The sequence below is a fragment of the Anguilla rostrata genome, chromosome 5, assembly GCF_018555375.3.
Source record: "Anguilla rostrata isolate EN2019 chromosome 5, ASM1855537v3, whole genome shotgun sequence".
Lineage (NCBI taxonomy): Eukaryota > Metazoa > Chordata > Actinopteri > Anguilliformes > Anguillidae > Anguilla > Anguilla rostrata.
This window is the reverse complement of record NC_057937.1, coordinates 28649378-28669796: the sequence shown is the minus strand read 5'-3', so window position 1 is coordinate 28669796 and position 20419 is coordinate 28649378.

The following is a 20419-nucleotide window of genomic DNA, read 5'->3' as shown; positions in this document are numbered from 1 at the left end:
TCAGGTTCAGAAATATGTATAACATTCTTGAACACAAACAACAAAACAGCCGTTAATGAGTGCAAGGCCGACAGTCATGTTTGACTGTCTAGGCTAGAAGCTTGTTTTTGAGACTAACAAACTTGGAGGTTGTTTTTGGGCGCAGTGTATCGAGTCCCACAAAAAGTCTTTGAAAGATCTCAAAAGTTTTTGAAAGTTTGAACGGATACTTGATATTCGGGTACAACGTTCTGAACAATCCCATTAATCAGGCTCAGAAATATGTATAACATTCTTGAACACAAACAACAAAACAGCCGTTAATAAGTGCAAGGCCGACAGTCATGTTTGACTGTCTAGGCTAGAAGCTTGTTTTTGAGACTAACAAACTTGGAGGTTGGTTTTTGGGCGCAGTGTATCAAGTCCCACAAAAAGTCTCTGAAAGACCTCGAAAGTTTTGTAAAGTTTGGATGGATATTGGGGATTCAGGGTGTATGTCACCCTGAGGAGTAGGCAGCATGCTCTGGCCAGATTGCCAAGATTAGTAAGCACTGGGATTCCCTCGATGATGATGCCCACTGCATCTGGCTCACGGCAAACATAGATCCTCGTACTGTGCATTTTCAGGTCCTCATGCACATCGCTCTCTGCTGTTCCCTGTATGACATACTAGCAGAACACAATAATTAAGACAAACTGTATCATTTGTTAATGAAAGATAAAAAATAAAATTGAAGCCCTTTAAGATTATAATTTTTTCCCCATAAAACTAGCTATGTTTTGGATACCTTAATTCTTCATGTAAATGACAGATAACAGTTTGACACAAAAGCATGTATTGCAAAAACCTCTAAAACATTTACGTTAGTCTGATCTACTTAAGGGCTTACCTGATGTGTACCTGAATGAGACACAGGGTAGGTGAATTGCTCCTCCAAGTAGATCTGATGCTCTTCTGAAGAAGCAATACAAATGAAAGAATACAGATAGTTAATTTATGAAAATATCAGGAAGGGGGATGACAATGCAAAGAACCATTTAGTCAAGAAAATCTTTAATTTCTCTTCACTTGAACAAATGGTTTAAAAATGTATCAAGAACGTTCAGACAAATATATCAACACATTAAAGTTAGGCATATGGTATTCATTTGCTACGAACAAATACATAGAACGATAATATATACGGTAATATATTCAAATAAATAATCCCTGAAAAAATATTTAATTAGCCCTTGTGTTTTGTTGACACTGAAGCCAGTGTACTTCCTCATTGTTTGGAAATCTCACACACTTCACTCCTGTATGTGTAAAAATATTAACTATTGCATCCTTCAAATATTGTATGACCTTATTAAAAGTCAATATGTATGTAAAATTAGGAAAAGTTATGAACTATCAACCTGATAAAACAATGTTCCTCTTAAAGAGGGCCCGGGGTCTCCAGGACTCCAAACAAACATTAAGGTTGAACTATCATATGAAAATAATATTTCACAAAAGATTTACACTTCACAAACTAAATTTAGTCTAGTTTTGACAGCCAGATAGTTGTCTGTTAAAACTTGAAGGAAAAAAGGAGGCAAAATCTACAAGCCTTTGCTCCGTGAAATTGATTTTAACTTTTGAAAATCCCTTATATCCTCATCTTTCGCATGGGGACCAAGCAGGGACTACAAACCCAGCAGTTAACTGACACGTGGACATGTCTTGCTAGCTAGAGTTTGGACAGAGGCAGTAATTTAATGTTATTTTCTCCTTAAGCCTGCATCATGAGTAATTTCATACGAGTGGTTTGAGACTGAATAATTCACATTCACCGAGACTTTACTGCCGACCATCAACAACCCAAACATCTCTGCTTTCACTGTCAGTGTAAATGTTACTCTGCCACCGAAAGTCCAGGCATTGGGGCACACGAAGAATAGCCAATGTATTTGAAATGTCCGACTCATAAACGAACAAGAGGATGACATTTGTTGTTCACAAAAAGCCCACAAAGTAGAAACAGCATTTGGGGAAAAAAATGTAACTTTGTAACGTTAGTTGTTTGAGATTAGAGCACATTCAATAACGCCTCATGGTGCCCGCAAAATTGGCAAACATAATGGAGGAAACCGAGCGATGTTTTTGCATTAGAATAGCAATACAATCATATTTATTTGGGTAAAATCTAACTTTAAGCAATGCAAATGGTTACTTACTTCTTCATGTATGGTTGCATGTGAGCGGGTAATGATGTATTACATTTGATATAAGCCCTTAAACTGAGGTTTGTTAAATCAATTTATTGTGAAGTTCAATAAATAAAAAAATTTTCATAGATTTTATAGCGTGTATTCATTGAAAATAATAAGTTACTAAAATATTCACGCTTTCTATTTGTGTGTAACTTAAAAAAACACAAAAACGCATTTTTCTTCAGATTAGAATAAAAATTGATCAGACATTTGTTAACTGTTCTGCACTGACCAAAACACTAGTAGGACCATTACATTTTACAGTACCTGTAGATCCATGCAGTGCTCGATAGAAGAGAAAACTAATATTGTAGGGTTGTTTTGATTTAATGGTCACTGATGCACAGGGTGAATTGTTTTTGTGAAGGAAGGCTATTTAAATGAAGAATGGTTCAACAAGCTGTTCGAGGTATTTTATAAACAGTAGGAGTACAATTTGGGAGACAAGAATTTTGTTTGTTTTAAGAGAAGTGACAACAATGCCAAATTCTAAACTTGACTGACACCTTAGCAGAGACTCCCGAGGCTTTGCTGCAGAGCACTGAGCATTCATATTCAAGGGTTTACTTGTGTAACACAGCCATGAAATATATTTAAATATCAGCACACTGAGCTTGCACCCTGCTGGCAAAAGCATGCTCAAATATGAATGGATTAAAACTTCTGCTCAAGAAGAGGGAAATGGATTAGCTGCACATTACATGGGCATGAAATTATTAGTGTCAGTTATCTTTCCAAAATCAAGCTCTGGGCTTAAAGAAGCTTGTAACCGTGAAATTTTTGATATTCAGAGCATTTCTGCCTTTTAAATACCAAAAGATGAGACTTAGTTGGCAAATTCCCTTCAAAACCCTTTGAATAGTATAACCAGCTAAGCTGTGGAAGTCACTGAATACAACCCCATATTACTGTATGATTCTGACTGATCTGAAGAAAAACATTTTATGTGAAAAAACTCAAATTACTCAAAGCCACAAAGGAAACACTCAACGTATCTGCAAAAATAAATAAATAAATAAATTACTATCAAAAGTATTGTAATATCATTATTTTCATACATCTGAATTGGACTGTGCGATAGCCAAATAGGCTTAGCTGTTATGTATTTTGAAGAATCACATTTGGGTGGCAGTTTGTGCAATAAAAAAAGCAGACAACCCGTGCTTGAGCAGTTCTCTTGAGCAGTACTCTTCCTGTGCTTGTGTTTAAAGCTGCATTCTTTTGCATTAATAAATGACTGCAATGGCTCAAAAATGTGATCTGCCTGGCATATCTCTTTCTGAAATTGTTACAGTACTAAACATGTCAACTTTCATTTATATAGCATTGATATGTCCCAGACATTAAGCTGCCCTGAAATGGGGCACTGTGTATAAAATACTCTAATTTCTACATGGTGAAACCAAAGTATACAAAAAATACCCTCTCATGAAAGCTGAGAATGTGCATTTTAACCACATTTAACTGTTTGATTAATTAAGTATAAAATTGTGGAGTACAGAGCCATATGAAGGAAAAATATGTCTTTATCCCAAATTATTATAGAGCTCACTGTATAAGTTATGACAAAACAATGGAAACATCTAACAATATATGTATATCAAGTTATCAGAGCCACCATTTTCCATCAGAGCAGCATCAATCCTTGGAATGCTGCCATGCAAGTTCTGAACTGTGTCTGTTGAGAACATCCAGTTGACGGATGAAGGAGGTTGAAAACTAACACTTTGTACTCCAGAACTTCCCATAAAGGTTAAATTTAAATCTGGTGATTGTGGAGGCCATGGAAATCATTTTACTTCATCCTAGTGTTCCTGAAATCAGTCTTGAATTTGTTTAGCAGCATGTATCAGGGTATTATCATCTTGAGAAATTAGGCCATCACGAGGGAACAGTGTTGGAACCATAGGGTGTACCTGGTCTTTTAAAATGGCTTCATATTCTTTAGCTATTATATAATCAGCTGCACATATTTTTATACATGCACCATAGATTCATCTACAGATATGGGCACGGGTTTGTTGGCTACAGATATGGGCATGGGTTTGTTGTAGGATTCATATGGCTTCCTATAATCGTAAACCTGTCCAGATGAAGGAAAAAGATTAAAAGACAACTCATCAAACCATATTACTTTTTTTCCATTACTCAGGGGTCCAGGTTTTGTGCTCCTTACACCAGGTTATGTGTATTTGTGCATTTGTTTTTATTACAAGCGATTTCCAAATTGTGGTCCTGTCATAAAGATCAACTTCGTGAACATCAAGACCAACAGTTCTTGTTGAGACTGGGTTACAGACGCGTTGATTAAGATTCTGTGGTAATTCTTGAGGTATTAGTTTTGGGGTGTTTTGCAACTATCCTGTTAATTGTTCTGCTGTCCATGTAGATGAGCTTTGACTTGTGATCACTGTTCCTTTTTTCCTGTACAGTTTGTGTTTAGCAGTTTTTTGACTGATGCACCTGCAACCTGAGGACAGGCTATTTGGCCTTTTTGGGACTTTTTCTTAGTTACCTAATGCTGCTTTGGAAATTCAGATATAAAAATGCTGATTTTTAGATCTCTGACACGTACTGACCATTGGCATTTAGCTTAATGACTCATCAAAAAAAAAAAGAAGTGCCGTCTCCTCATGAAGGTAATATACAGTATGTGTTACGAAATGATAATGAAAATATGAAGCTACTGCATTTTGCATATCAGAAAATTACTACATATTCATGGGGGATAAATGCCATGTTTTTGTGAATAGTACGCTGTTATAAATAATAATGCCAGTGTCACTGCATGTTCTGCAACAACAGATTTGTCAGTGTTGTTTATAATGTAATTACTGAACTGTCATCTTATATGGGGAGCAGGTGGCAGAATTAACAACAAGTGAAAGGTTGCATCACTGTCAATTAGCAAATGTGAATAATACTTTTGCCTTCATGATATGAGTAATGTAATCAACAAACATTCATTGCGTGGGCAGCCCACAGCAAAGGCACAGAGCCTTAGTATAGTGGCGGTGGTAACTTATGGTCAGAATTTGTATGATAGGTTGTCATGCACTGACTCAGATTATCTAGCTTTAATTGTTGTGGAACGGGGAGGTTAGGACCCAAACGCAGAGTGAGAAAAAAAACACAGGGATTTAAACAGAGACTTTACTTTAAATTAAGAAAAAACCAGGAAACCAAAAACAAGGCCACGCAGGGCAAGTCTCAAAAATACAAAAAGACTTACAAACAAAAGCAGAACTTCACAGGGTCCAAAAACATGAAGAGAAGAACTCGGGCAGGGCAGAACATGGGCAGAGACTCACAGGCGGAAGCACAGAGGCAGAAACACAGGCAGAAACACAAGGAACCAGCACCCGAGTCAGGGAAACAAAGAAATTAAATAAACCAGACACAGGTGAACTCAATACATAATCAGAATAGGGGGGGGGGGATAACAAGACACAACCAAAAAACAAAAATTGAATAATTGAGAACAATAATACAATTAAACACCGGGAAAAGCCATGAGGGAAAAAAACAAACAGAACTACAAAACTGAAGTGCTGCCATCTGACGGCCCAAAAAGGAAAAACACAAATAGAAAATACAGAACCATGACATTAATTGATTGCGGTATGGTGTAAAATGCATTCTTCGGGAGAATGCAGTTGCCAGTTTTATCTAATTGCATTTTTAAATGAAAGCTGTATATCAGCTGTATATGATACAAGTCAGACCTGGCTTACTATTCCATAAATGTTAATTCACAGAAACATACAATTCTGATATAAGCTGTTAATTTGAACTGTGAAGTTAGTACTCCTACTAGCAGGAGAAGGACAAGTCTTTGTGGATAGTGAGAGAAGACAGCTGTAGGTAGATAGCAAGTTTGCCAACTATAACTCGACCACTATCATTAGCCCAGGGTTGCCAACATTGTACAGCTAGATGTGGTGAAATTTATTGGGGGTGGGGAGGGGGGATGATTGCAATCGCGGACCACAGCTATGTTTCGGTAGCGTATGAGCGTAAGAGAGAACATCAAAGAGTGTGTCTCGCCAAATGCTTGAGAGATGGCAACGCTGCATTAGCTGCATATTGGTTCATGTCATTCTGCAACTGGAGTGCCATCAAGGGGGCTGTTTTTATACTATGTTATTGGTTAAAGTAAATTTTGACAAATGTGCACAGGTAATAGACTTAATTCCCAGACTGCAGTGTTTCTGGTGATGAAAATGGAAAAGGACAAAAGACAATAATGAAGAAGAAAAGGAAGAAACACATATTAAAGCCGCAAGCGGCATTGGGAGGGGTCCAAGCATTGGCACTATTGCGCCCCCTACGAAGCAATTTTAAAATGGTTTTGTCCTCATGATCATATACCTTCACCCAACATATCTACTGAATATCATGATGATTGTATAAAATATTAATGACTTATGGCCAATTTTGTGCTAAGAGACGCTCAGCGATAAAACGCTATTCCAAAAGCAAAATCAGACATGTTATACATCGTTAGAAAGCTTATACTCATCACCTACTGAATAAATGAATTGTCAATCAAGCCAGGCTGTACTAAAAATGGCGACAACGCCGTAAACAACAGGTGTGGTATTACGCACAGCTATTTTTGAAGGTACCCAGGCATCACAGATGCGCGTATATTTCACAAACGGATTGTCCAAGACAATATATGACCGCTCAGTCTCAAAAGGGACACCTCTACTCGTAAAACCAACAGTAAGGTTGTATATTTATTCAATACTTAGTCCCAGATATTGACTGTAGAATGACATGGTATCATTTTTTAAAACGTTGTCTCGTTTATGTCGTTACTCAGTGAGCAGCGTTTTCACTGCCGTATTGGCATATCTTAGGGCTATTGTCGGGTTTATCTTGTTGCTATGATGGAATACGATTTTTTGAGTGGTGAAAGAATATTTTTATGAATGCCCAGATAGATAATATTGTTCATTATGAAGTTCAGACCCTCCCCTCACTGATAAAAACTAGACCCGATGGTGTTGGATTACTTAGTTGCGTCGCCATGGATATCTTCTAGCCGCTTGCCGTAAAAGAGTTTACTAGATGTCGTAACACTTTAGATTTGGAGCTACAGCTCTTCCGTACCCCAACTAATAAAAAAGCCCAAAAAAGTCCAGTTTGTTGGCGGGCAAACAATATGGCGGACATAGGTGGTCCCAATAGCAAAGTTGTAGAGCACATTCAGATGCATCGTTCGATCTGACTTATGGTGTGGGAGTTATGACCTTTTAAACATGACCATGTTATAGCGCCACCATCTGGCCGACATAGGTGATTTGTAGTGCCTGAGTAGTGGGGGGCCATGGGAACCCACCTACCAAATTTGGTTTGTCTACAACTTATGGTTACTGAGCATCAGATACTTTTAGTGGAGAAAGCGTCCATGCCTCAACTAAAAAGTCAAAATGGCGGGCAAACAATATGGCGGACATAGGTGGTCCCAATAGCAAAGTTGTAGAGCAACTAAAATAATAATAATAATAATAATAATAATAATAATCCTAGCAGATACAATAGCGTTCCACCAGCTTTGCTGCTTGGACCCCTAAATAACTCATGACTGCAGTTTTATTATGTGTGTGTGAAGCAGAGTAAGGGGCATTACTTAAAAATCATATTACATATTACTCATTACTGCTTTAAAAAAATTAATGCGTTATATTACTATATTACTTTACATAAATGGTAACACTTTATATGACCTTTAATTGGTTATTGCCCTTTTAGAATTATGAATAAGCTAATTTTACCTGATGTGTTAGTTAAAATTGTGTTAAATTATGTAATAAATTGATTTTCCACAGCAAATCAGAAGCTTATTAACTTTTTAGCAACTGACAAATCTATTCCGTATTATGAAGGGCGGCAGTGTGTCACAGTGTGCAAGGTACTGGGCTTGTAACCACAAGGTCATAGGTTCAATTCCTGGGTAGGACACTGCTGTTGTACCCTTGAGCAAGGTACTTAACCTGCATTGCTTCAGTAAATACCCAGCTGTAGAAATGGGTACAATGTAAAAAAAAAATGCTATGTAAAAGTTGTGTAAGTCATTCTGGATAAGCGCGTCTGTTAAATGCCTGTAATGTAATGAAGGGGCTGTTTCTCTGGTGAAACCAACAAATCCTTAACAGGGCGTATCAGGTTAACATGAACAGACAAGACTAACACTCACAGTTTGCTTACAGTGCGATTGACAACTGACTTCTGCTTTCAAAAGAGGATTATTAATCAGTTTATTCATGGTGTGTGCATCTCAGATGCAGCATGAAATAGAATAGATGGTTAAGTGATGCATTACTAATTTTAAAATGGAAAACAATATTTAGCAACAGTCCACAATACTTTACTTAGGCATTACCCAAAACTCTGCAGTGAAGTATGTGTTCAGAAAGGTCAGAAAGTTCTCATGTTAGTATTTGTCTGGAGTGAGTGTCTGTGGTCATAGTAATTATTTTTCTTGGAAAGCCTCAAAACTCTCAACAGTGCATACGTAGATGTAACTTGGTGGATACCTGCCATCTCAGTTGTCAATTTTTGCAATTATTTTACTTTAGCATTGTATGTTTGAGGGCTTGTCGTGGAAACAGCAAATTTAGAAATAATAAGGACACACTGTGTCATTGATGCAAAGCACCATGTGTGCTAATAGCTCCCAATTGTTGAGAATCTTCAGCCTGCAAAATGTGAGTGAGTGAGTGAGTTACAAGCCAGGTCCATGAGGTGCTTTGCATCTAATAAAACATGCTTAACAAGACAAAAAATGTTAAATAACCTAGTTCCAATATTCTATAATGAGAACAATCCATCTCTAAGGTAATGAGAATGTGAATTTCAACAGTGACATTCAATAGATGACAGGCCCATGGCCCAGATCAACTCTGTTATTAAGAGCTGTAGATTCTTCCAGCATTTTTGGCCCATTCCTTAGCTGTCAGTTAGTGGCATTAGCTCAGCAATGCTCAGGTCAACCTCATTTACTGCTACATAAAAAACAGGACTGCCGAGACCAAGGCCAATGCTTTCCTCAGGAGTGGCAGGGATCTAACAGGATGCCGTAAATGACAGCCATAATTAAAAGACTCTTTCAGTAGCCACATTGTTTTTAGCCTTTGGTGTCTGAAGGCCATTTCCTATATTTGGAGAGAACCATAAAATAACGAGGGGAATGGATGATCTCATTTTCAGGAGGTAAATGTGTTACCTCTGGCAATGAAATAAATATTGCCAATAAGGGATAATAGGAAAGGTATTTGCCATTTGACAACACATCATTTCCACAACAGACTCATCACCCTTTCAGAATCCCTTCAAATATACAAGATGTAGTAGTAAAAACCCATGGGTTGGAAAGGTCACAGTGTATTGATAAATTTGTTTTTATTTTTGGTGGCAATGACAATTTAATCATAGACTCTGCGGTTGCCAAGAATAGATTACATTTTGTCGGAATTTAGCAATGACCAATTTAAATACAAGCAAGTGTGCTTGCTTCTGTAAGTATTGGGATCTATAGTGAATATTTTAAGAACTGGCAGGACTGAAATGACATGGTTAATTTGTTCACTGCTGTGGATTAATCTGTTCCTTTAGGTAATGAATTAATAAACGACTGACTCGAGAGAGTGATTCTTGTATATCCCCAATACACAAAAAGAATAGCAGCTCTTATGTGAGACATTGTATCCTAGTATTGTATCATACACATACAGAATTTATTTCTTAGGTTATATTGTTCACTGATTTATGTTCACGTTTCACTAGCACGGGGAGAAGAATAATTTTATGGTTTAGGGCAGGGGTGCACACACAATGTGATCTACCAACCAGTATATTGGCGATATTGGTTCTTGACGGGCGGAGGACCAATGTTGGACCAGCAAATTTTAAATAAACCAGCATAGATAAATAGCAAACTTAATGTAGTTTTTCACTGTGCCATACCTATCTACATAATTGGATAGTGGTTGCACATATAATAAACTAGTTAGTGATTTGCCAGAGTCTGAAGAGGAATTTGAACTCAGGTCTTTCACTCATCCATAGATTTCATAGGCAAATGTGTTACCTTTCAGCTAAAGGCAAAATCACCCCCAACCAAGGGCAATGTAATTAGTTCTAAATTTTTAAATTTTTCACCATATAAAATGCATTGGCAAAGTTATTGTGTTGCTATCACATAATGCTGGACATTTCATATGACCATTTCACATTTTAAGTGCAAAATTGTGTCTATATCATTGATGGGCATGCTTAATGTTACAAAGTTCCCAACAGCAGCAGATTGGCCACATTTCATGACAATCAAGTATACCAATCAGTCAGAAGCCATAGAGAAGAGGGATGAAAACTTGGAGAATTCTAATTTTAATTAATATATTTTTTTAAATGACAGGCAATCTATCAGCATGGCCAGCGCAGTCAGCTGGTCGATCACAATCAAAGTATTAGGCACCCCTGATGTAGGGGAAGCAGGCTAATGTTATGGGTATATCATGTTGTTATGAAATGCACTCAGTGCGAAACATCTCAAGGAAGCTCAGACTTGCAACTCCAGATCAAACTAAGGCAGACTGAGAGCCTTGTTCCCAGTCACGTCTTACTGCAAGGCCAAGCTTATGCATTTTGCTCAGTACACAGAGTTATATAATAATACCTGACTTTTAACACCTTAAAATCATTAGAAACACTCAGATTGCTCTGTTTGCTTTGCTCAAATTCCTTGTTTTTTATGGCTTAGATGGTATACAATCCAAAATAAAGATGTTGCTATGGTTTATTTAGTTTGGAAAGTACAGCACCAATCTCAGCTCATATCAGGTTTACCTATGTTAAAGATCCAGAGAACTGGAGCCCAGAATCAGTGACTTTTATTTGAACCTGTATTTCACATTTCTGCTCCCCAGTTGACTTAAAATAATCAAGTTTAAATCTTGGCTCCCGGGCATGATTTTACAGTCCCGTCCAGACTCACATAAACACTGAGCTCCAACCTCGCCCTGCAGCTACCTCAGCTGACTGACAGGGCCTCAACGCGAGTGCCACTTTGGCAACCTATACATACTATCTGTTCATATACATGACTAAAGGTCAAGATTTGCCCCACAGACTGCTTGAAGTAAACATAATTCAAAGTTTGGTTTCACAGTCTGGTTCTGATGAATGCAACACAGTCACAATAAATCCAAATACTGCCTCTCAACCTAAAAGGTTCTGGTTGACAGTCAAACACTGTTAATTTTGTTGATGAAACCATTGTTGAAAAAATGGTCACACTTTAAATGAAGTGTTTCTCACAAAGGCTTTATATATCATATATAATACTTTCATAAATGTGATATAATGGTTTCATAAATTATACATAACCACATGACATGCTTCATAAAGGGTGACAAAACCACCTTATGCAACATGCTATGTGAAATGTGACATAACCAACCTGGCAATGTCACCTGACTAATGACTAAACATTATAAAGGGTGTCATAAAACAATCTTATGTAGGATGCTAGGCTAACTGTAACAAAACTCATGATGTAACTTGATGTCATGAACCAATCCAAATCAACCCATGAGAAGTTAGCCACCTTGAACCCTGTTACAATCGCAGTAAATATCTCGTATTAAAAGTGTGCCATGCAGTTGGCATGCAGGATGCATGACCCTACACAGTACAGTAATATGCTAAAATGAGTAGCCAATGTTTCATGAAGGAAAGTACAACATAAGTTATAACTCTGGTAGGGTGAAAATTCATATTAAGCAAAATCAGAAGTGATGCAGAGTCAGGGATATCACATCAGAGACCAGTGAATGACCAAACTTGGAAAGACTGAAGGTTTGTGTCATCTTGTGAGCCAAGAATAGGTGAGATTACTTAAAGGGCATTTTCATCACCAAGTACTATTAGCTATTGTGGTAGAACTGCATGGCATTATGCAAATAACTCAGCTTTGGAGATGCTGGACGTTGTATTTTCATCACTTCACTTCACAGAGCTAATGTTGCTTTCATCTGCAGCCATTCATAGTGGTAGCACAGTCAGCATGCCTATTTAGTTAGCCTATCTGGAATATTGACCCTTGATCTGTTTTAAGCAACCCCAGGAAAATGATTTATGTATAATGTCGGCACACATCTCCCAATCAACAGACAAAATTAATCATTGATCATCCCATCCCATCAAACAGGATTTCCCTATGGTGCAACAAGATTACCAATTAGATATAGATATAAACGTATATTATTAGATATAAATGATGGCCAAGGTCTCCAGAAAGCACAAACTGTTGTTCTTTTTATTCATAATTATTACAGCCTAAATCAAGCTTCCAATGGCCAACACCAGCAGATCATAATACAAAGCATTTGTCATGGTTCTGTGTTTTCCTGTCTGTGTTTCCCTTGTTGGGCCGCCAGATGGCGGCACTTCTGTTTTGTGTCCTGCTTCCCCCTGTTAATTGTATGATTGTTTTCAATTGTCTCGTTATTCCATCATTGTTCCCACCTGTGTCTTGTGATCCCCTCTTCTGGTTTGATTGTTTTTTGAGTTCACCTGTGTCTTGTTACCCCCTGTCTATTTAAGTTCTTTGTCCCCTTGACTCGGGTGCTGGTTCCTTGTGTTTTGTTCCTGACTTATGTTTGTTTCCTACCTGTGTTTGCTTCCAACTTGTGCTTGTTCCTGACCTGTATGTATCTTCTGGTGTTTCTTTTGTGTTTGGCTGTGTGTTCCACCTGCCTGTACCCTGCCTGTGTTCTGTTCTGTGTTTTTTTGTTCTTAAGAATGTTTTGAGTTTGTTGTTTTGCCCTTTGTGGCCTTGCCTGTTCCCTGTCTGTGTTTGCCTTTTTTTGTTGTAGTAAAGTCCTTGTTCGTATCTATCCTTTTGAGTTTCGTGTTTTTTTTTCCCCCTCTGCTTTTGGGTCCGTACCCCCCACGAGCCCTGACAGCATTCCTTGGTGGCCATGAAAGTCCATTCACAAAAGTGCATTTTGTTGCCACAAAATACATTCTGTGTCACAAAATGCTTGTCAGTTGTGACAAAAGTGCATTTTGTGGCTGCAAAATGCTTGTAGCATATCTTTAGTATGGTAATTACATTATAATTCTATTATAATTCTAAATTCATTCACAATGTGTTAAATGCACATTGCATTTCGTGGACAAAATGAATTTTACATTATATATAAGAAATGGAATGCACATTTTACTTTCATGCACAAAATGCAGTAAGTTATTTCTACATTTCGTGGCACATAAACATTTTGCGGGCGGAATATAACATTACATAACAGATGTAGGAAAATAGGTTAATTATGGTAGTTATTCCTAGAAAGAAACCTCCCCTCCTCTTCACCAAAATACGACCTTCTCTACAGTGAGGGATCTTCGACATTTAATCAGCAAAGACATTTAGCATAGGTATATACCTCAAAAATAAAATGTTTAAATAAGTGAATTTGAAACAGGTGTTTGTGTACAACAGGTACACATACACAAAGTACACACTTTTTATTTCAAGTTCTACCTGCAATAACACAAAAAAGATTAATTATGGCTATGATTGTCCTTTGGCTATAATTCATTTAAATAAATTATTAATAATAGATTTAATTATGACCCATTAAATGTGCAGCATTCATGGGTGCAAGGTCATTTTATTATAAAGAAAAGTCACTGGAATCAAATGGAAACTCTGGAATACTCATCTGTATTAAGGAAAGGTAAGTAAGGTATTAGTAGCACCTTAGTAGTACTGTCCGTCCAACCTCCAATCGCTCATTTGCAAAACAAAATGAACCTGTGTTGTGCAGGGTGAATGGAGATCTCTATTGACATTTAAACTAATTTCACTTGCTTCCTTGCAAATTTTTGAGCTTTCACGCAAATCTTTGAGCTTTCACATTAATGTTTAAGTAGGGGAGAGTCGCTGCATATATACTGACGCACAAGCAACTTTGTCTGGTCTTGAAGGGTGCGCTGAATATCTAGATGATGTCATTGTTTTCAGTGACACATGGTCCCAGCATTTTGACTGGATTACCATTGATCTTGCCAAATGCATGTTTGCCGAAGCAATAGTCACCCATTTACAGTAGGTATGGTTGTGGGGCATGGTGAGGTTCGACCAGCACATGCAGAAGTTGAAGCTACTGATCATTTTTCTGTGCCAATTAAGGAGTTACTAAGGAGGATTTTTAGGCATGACAGTTTATTACCATGGTTTATGCCCAAATTTCTCCACTGTAGTTTCTCCTTTAACTGACCTCCTTGGGGGTAAGGTTCCATTCTCTAGGTCACCTGCCTGTCAGAACACCTTTGAAAAGGTCAAAGCTAGCTACTTTGGTGCCGGCGCTGTACTTGTAGAACAATGAGCAGCACATTGAAGTTTAACCAATATCAATGTAATTACTCCGCAGTTGAGAAGGAGGCCCTGGCTTTAGTGTGGGCAGTGTAGCATTTTTAAGTATATGCTTGTTCAGTGTCACATCCTGCAGTTATGTGTGTGCATGTGGTTGCTGCAGCCCTCCCTGCCTTATACTTGCATGCTTGCATGGATGGCTGGGAGGGCTTCCAGAACAGAGCCATACCGCCAAACGTAACTGTACTGCATTTTACTATTGTTAATAAAGATTTTAACTTTGACAACAAAGGTCCTGACTGAACTACTAATTAGGGTCCAAAAAAATGTTTGTTATCTCACATGCATATCAGTCCACCACCAAGGGGTTGATAGAGTTTCTATTACAAGTCAGATATGAAATCATCATTCTGTTAATCACAGCAATTGTATCGGTTAATCTTGCAGTTACCATTTGATAAGACACATAAAAATGATTGAGCAATATTTATGTCTGTTGACAGTTACTGCATGCCAGACTGTTTAGCATATAGAGAAGTTATTTAGAATGTCCTACAATAAAATAATATTTTCACATCATAGGGTATGTAAATGAAGATGGACAGCTTTGAATATCACACATTTAAATAAAGGAAAAAGTCCAATGTTCTAAATGTTGCAGTTAAATTTTGTCTTGTATTTACATTAATGTGTGAAAATGAACACATAACACAAAACACTTCCTTTGACATTAGAATAATTATTAACAAAATAGCAAAGGGCATTTGACATTTGCTTAGAGTGAAAATTCTTGTCAAAGCCTAGAACGGAATCAAGTGGGAGTTTTATCCACACTGCAAACTTGACTAATCTCTCACGAGTCACCTCTCACTGCTATCTTTCTGCTTCTGACAGCTACTTTGATTTTGCTCATTAAACATTGGTCTATTGTAATCTGCGTTCTGCAGTATTAAGATAACTTGCAATACATGCCAAATACATTCAATCTGTTGCTATGCAATGTACCAGAAGGATACAGTTTTATTCTGTTGTCCGTCTTGACGTTTGTCCGTCCATGTTCCATTTCCTCCACACTTTTGTTGCACTGTACAAATGAAATTCTCAGAATTAAACCCTAATTGTAAAATTTGTCATCTGATCTGACTGCAAAATGATTGCTGAACTCAAGAATGCCTACAGCAACACCTTAGGGATAACTGCACTCTAAAAAAGGATAATGGGAAAAGATAATATCTTATTATCTTTTTGTGTAACTACCTTTGTGTTACTTGCTGCAAATTTTGTGTCAAGTTTACTACTTTTATGCCACAAATATGCAATTCATGTACAATGGGAAACAATTTAACAGCCTGTGTTAAAAGTTACACCGTTGAGCTCACAGGCACACACTACAGTCTACACACAGCATAGACAGTATTACTGAATGCAAGCACAATATTGTTTACTTGAATAATGGTTAAGTACTTAAAGGATATAGACTACTCTAAAGCTGCCGTTTACTGTAAACTGTTAAATACTTGAAGGTGTCAGGAGGTCTGCCTGAGTTTCCATTCTGTCCCTGTTTCTCTTTATTTATTTTTATTTATTTATTTTTTTCTGTTTATTTTTTATTTTTCGTATGTATGCTTTTGTGTGTGTGTGTGTGTGTGAGCGCATGGGGTTTCAGGTTCCTGGTTCCTGCCCACGCTCCGCCCCCAGTCCTGCCTGTCCGCCTCATTATTCCATCAAGCCTCACCGCACTAGGCAATCAAGCCTCGGCCGCCGTCTCCACCTGCAACTCATCTTCCACTCAGTTTCCTTTGCTATATATGTTTGTTAGCCCCATTAGCCTATGCCAGATCATGCCTCTGTTTTTCTCAGTTGCCGTTTGAGCCTTCGATTCTGTATCTCTGTATTTCCCGGTTTTTGAAATTTTTGCCTGTTTACTCCGACTACGAATTTAGCCTGCCTGCTCTGTTGTTTAGCTTCTGGTTTTTGACTCTTGCCTGTTCCCTTGACCTGGTCTCTGCTCCTGTTCTGTACCTTTGCCCGTTTGGATTTCGTATTTTTTGGATTTTCGACCCACGCCTGTTTAGTGATTTCGAGACTGTTGCTGTTTTTGTACCCTGTTTGTGACAATAAATCGCCAAGGGGTTAACTGGATTTTGGTCTGCTTTTGAGTCCTACCCCGGATCCGGACAGTACAGCATGGACTCAGCGGACTTGGGTCAGCTACAATCCGCGCTGGGACGGCAGGGAGCCCTGCTGGGCGAACATCAGCACCAGTTGGAGACGGTAAAGCAGGCGCTGGATTCCTTTGCCCATAATATGACGGAGGTCACCGCTCAACTACAGCGACTCCAGCAGACGCCAGCCAGCGTCCCATCCCCACCATCGACCCCCCCCCGATCGGGGTCCGTTTGCCCTCCCAGCCCGGGAACCTCGCCTGTCGCCGCCGGAGCGCTATGCTGGGGAACCAGGTACATGCCGGTCGTTTTTAATTCAGTGCACCCTTATCTTTGATCAACAACCGTCCGTTTTTCCTACTGAACGCACGAAGGTCGCGTATGTGATCACTCTGCTATCGGGTCGGGCCAGGGAGTGGGGAACGTCGGTTTGGGAGGCTGGTGCTAACTTCTGCGATGATTACAGTTCGTTTGCGAGATGCGCAAGGTGTTCGACCGCTCCGTGCATGGGAGAGGCTGGTAGCCAGATGCTCCGGATACACCAGGGAGGACGGTCTGTGTCGGATTACGCAATTGAGTTCCACACTCTCGCCACCACTAGCGAGTGGGATGGGGTTGCTCGGTACGACGCCTTCCTTAATGGGCTAGCCGATTACATCAAGGACGAGATCGTTACCCATGAGCTCCCCTCCGGCTTTGATGACCTGGTGGATTTGGCAATCCGGGTGGACAACCGGCTATCCCAACGTTGCCGGGAGAGAACCGTAAGTGCTCCCTTGTGGTCGTCCACAGAAGTTCGTTCACATGTCTCTCCGGTTTCTAGGTCCCCTCTTCGGCGTGATTCGGAGTCCATGCAGGTTGACCGTGCTCATCTGACCCCGGCAGAGAGGCAGAGGAGAATGAACAATAGGCTTTGTCTCTACTGTGGCCGGGCTGGACACTTCATCGCCACTTGTGCGTTAAAAGACAGCGCTCACCAGTAGAACGAACTCCCCAGCCCTACGGACCCTGTTATCTGCCACTGTCTCCTGGGAGGGACAGCAGCGGCCCGTCACCATTCTGAACGATTCTGGCGCGGACGAGAGCTTCATCGACGCTTCTCTGGCCGCCCAGTGGAGCCTGCCTGTCGCCACCCTTCTTACTCCGTTGAAGGCCAGCGCCCTGAACGGACAGAGGTTAGCCACCATTACCCACGTCACAGCCCCGGTGAGTCTTCTCCTTTCTGGCAACCATGGCGAGGAGATCGTTCTGTACCTGTTAGACTCACCCCAGGTCCCTGTGGTGTTGGGCCACCCCTGGTTGGTAAAACACAACCCGCACATTAATTGGTCCGAGAATTCTGTTATGGGATGGAGTACCTTTTGCCACACCCATTGTCTCCGTTCTGCCCAGTGTTTCCTGCCCTCTGCCCCAGCGCCTCAGGAGGAGTACCCTGATCTGTCTTCTGTTCCCCCCGAATATCAGGATCTACGAGCGGTATTCAGCAAGGCCTGAGCCACCTCGCTGCCTCCGCATCGCCCGTACGACTGCTCCATCGAGCTGCTGCCTGGTACTTCTTCGCCCCGGGGCCGTCTCTACTCGCTGTCTCCCCCGGAAGTCGAGGCGATGAACAGGTACATCAGTGAGTCTCTGGCTGCTAGAATTATTCGCCCCTCCTCCTCCCCTGCTGGTGCAGGGTTTTTCTTCGTGGGAAAGAAGGATGGCTCCCTGCGACCTTGCATTGACTACCGGGGGCTCAATGAAATTACCATCAAGAATCGTTACCCGTTACCCCTCATGTCATCTGCCTTTGAGCTCCTGCAGGGGGCGACCGTTTTTACTAAGCTGGACCTCCGCAGCGCCTACCATCTGGTCCGTATTCGGGAGGGAGACGAGTGGAAGACCGCTTTTAACACACCTACCGGACACTATGAATACCTGGTCATGCCGTTTGGCCTCATCAACGCTCCTGCCGTGTTCCAAGCTCTGGTCAACGACATCTTACGAGACATGGTAAATCGATTTGTGTTTGTTTACATTGACGATATTTTGATTTTCTCCAAGTCCATCCAGGAGCACGTGCAGCATGTCCGGCGGGTGCTACAACGGCTGTTAGAGAACCAGCTGTTTGTCAAGGCCGAGACCACCAGGAGTCGGTCTCCTTCCTGGGGTTCATCGTTTCCGCCAGAGGCGTCCAGATGGACGAAGGTAAGGTCCGGGCGGTGTCGGAGTGGTAAGGTTACAGTAAGGTTGCTGCCCCCCTCACTGCCCTCACTTCTAAGGCTGTAAGGTTCCACTGGACAGATATCGCTAGCCAGGCCTTTAACCCTCTGGGGTCTAAGGGTAAAATGAGGCACACTGGTGATTGTGCGATGCTCTGACATTTGTGTAAATTTCATCAACTTTATATACAGTGATTCCAAAGTGTTTCATATCTTTGTTTTCAGCACAAACTCGGCTACAATAATATGGCAGCAGTAAGTAGGTCATAATAATGTGTGGATTGTAAACTGCTCTAAAAACACACAAACTGTAAACAGTAGTTTTGAACATGCACAGGAATGTTGTAATAAAACACACTAAACAATTGTGAATAAGACTTTTGGTCACTGAAATGTGTTCGTCAAGGTCTTGGGTATCAAAAGATGACAAAATATTTTAGCAAATTCAATGAGAAATATAAAATAAATTGCTGAAAGTTAGTGTTGTGACTACTATTTTTCAACACGAGGTGAGAATGGGAGGGTAAATGGCCTTTCTGTAATGAATATGCATTGGGTAGGACGACCTGCCAGCTAAGTAGGCTATTCACACCTGGCCGCATGCCTCTCCATCACTAAGACAAAGACTCAGTGAGCCATTTAGAAGACAGAAACAAAGACATCTTTTGATTTTCAGAACATTTATTGAAGCAAACTATACGCATGGAAGATGAGATGAGACTGGTGTACTCTTGCAACGCTTGCATGGCCTCTTAGCTAGTGGTGAACTAGGCCGTGTTTCCTGATCAGCATCTCTGTAAATATGATAAAAACAAAATTGTTAGGAAATGTGACATCAAATCAAACTTTATTTATATAGCACATTTCCTTCAACAGGTGAAAATTAAATGTGCTTTACAAAAAAGGGGCAAACCACTAACTAATGAAAACAAAACATAGGAAATGTGACATGGTTACATCATATACAAACAAAGAACCAAACAAACACAACCAGACGCAGAGAGGTAGCCTATAATTTTGAGAAGCAATGGTTAGAATCGTTCGTAGTGTGGGAATTTACAAGCGCGCATATTAGTGAATATTCCTACAAACACACAGATACGTTGCAATACAGTACACATATTTACCAATATGATCATAAGAAATATACCTACGCATGAAGTTGATCCTCAGCTGGATCAGTTCGCTGTTCGAAATGACACCGCTCTTCATCAGTGTTGGCTTCCGGACGGACCATTTTCCAAAATTAAACAAAATGTTCACCTCAAAAGAAGTGAATTAGGCGACACTTTGACATTCTAAAACAATTCATATTATTTGCCAATGGGCGCATTGGAAAGTCGCGATTCTAAGGTTTCTGTCAATGTTTTGCGTCTGTATGATAACAGCACGTGAAGTTAATCATCCAAATAGAAACGAAAGTTAATTTAACGAGCTCAAGAGGCGCT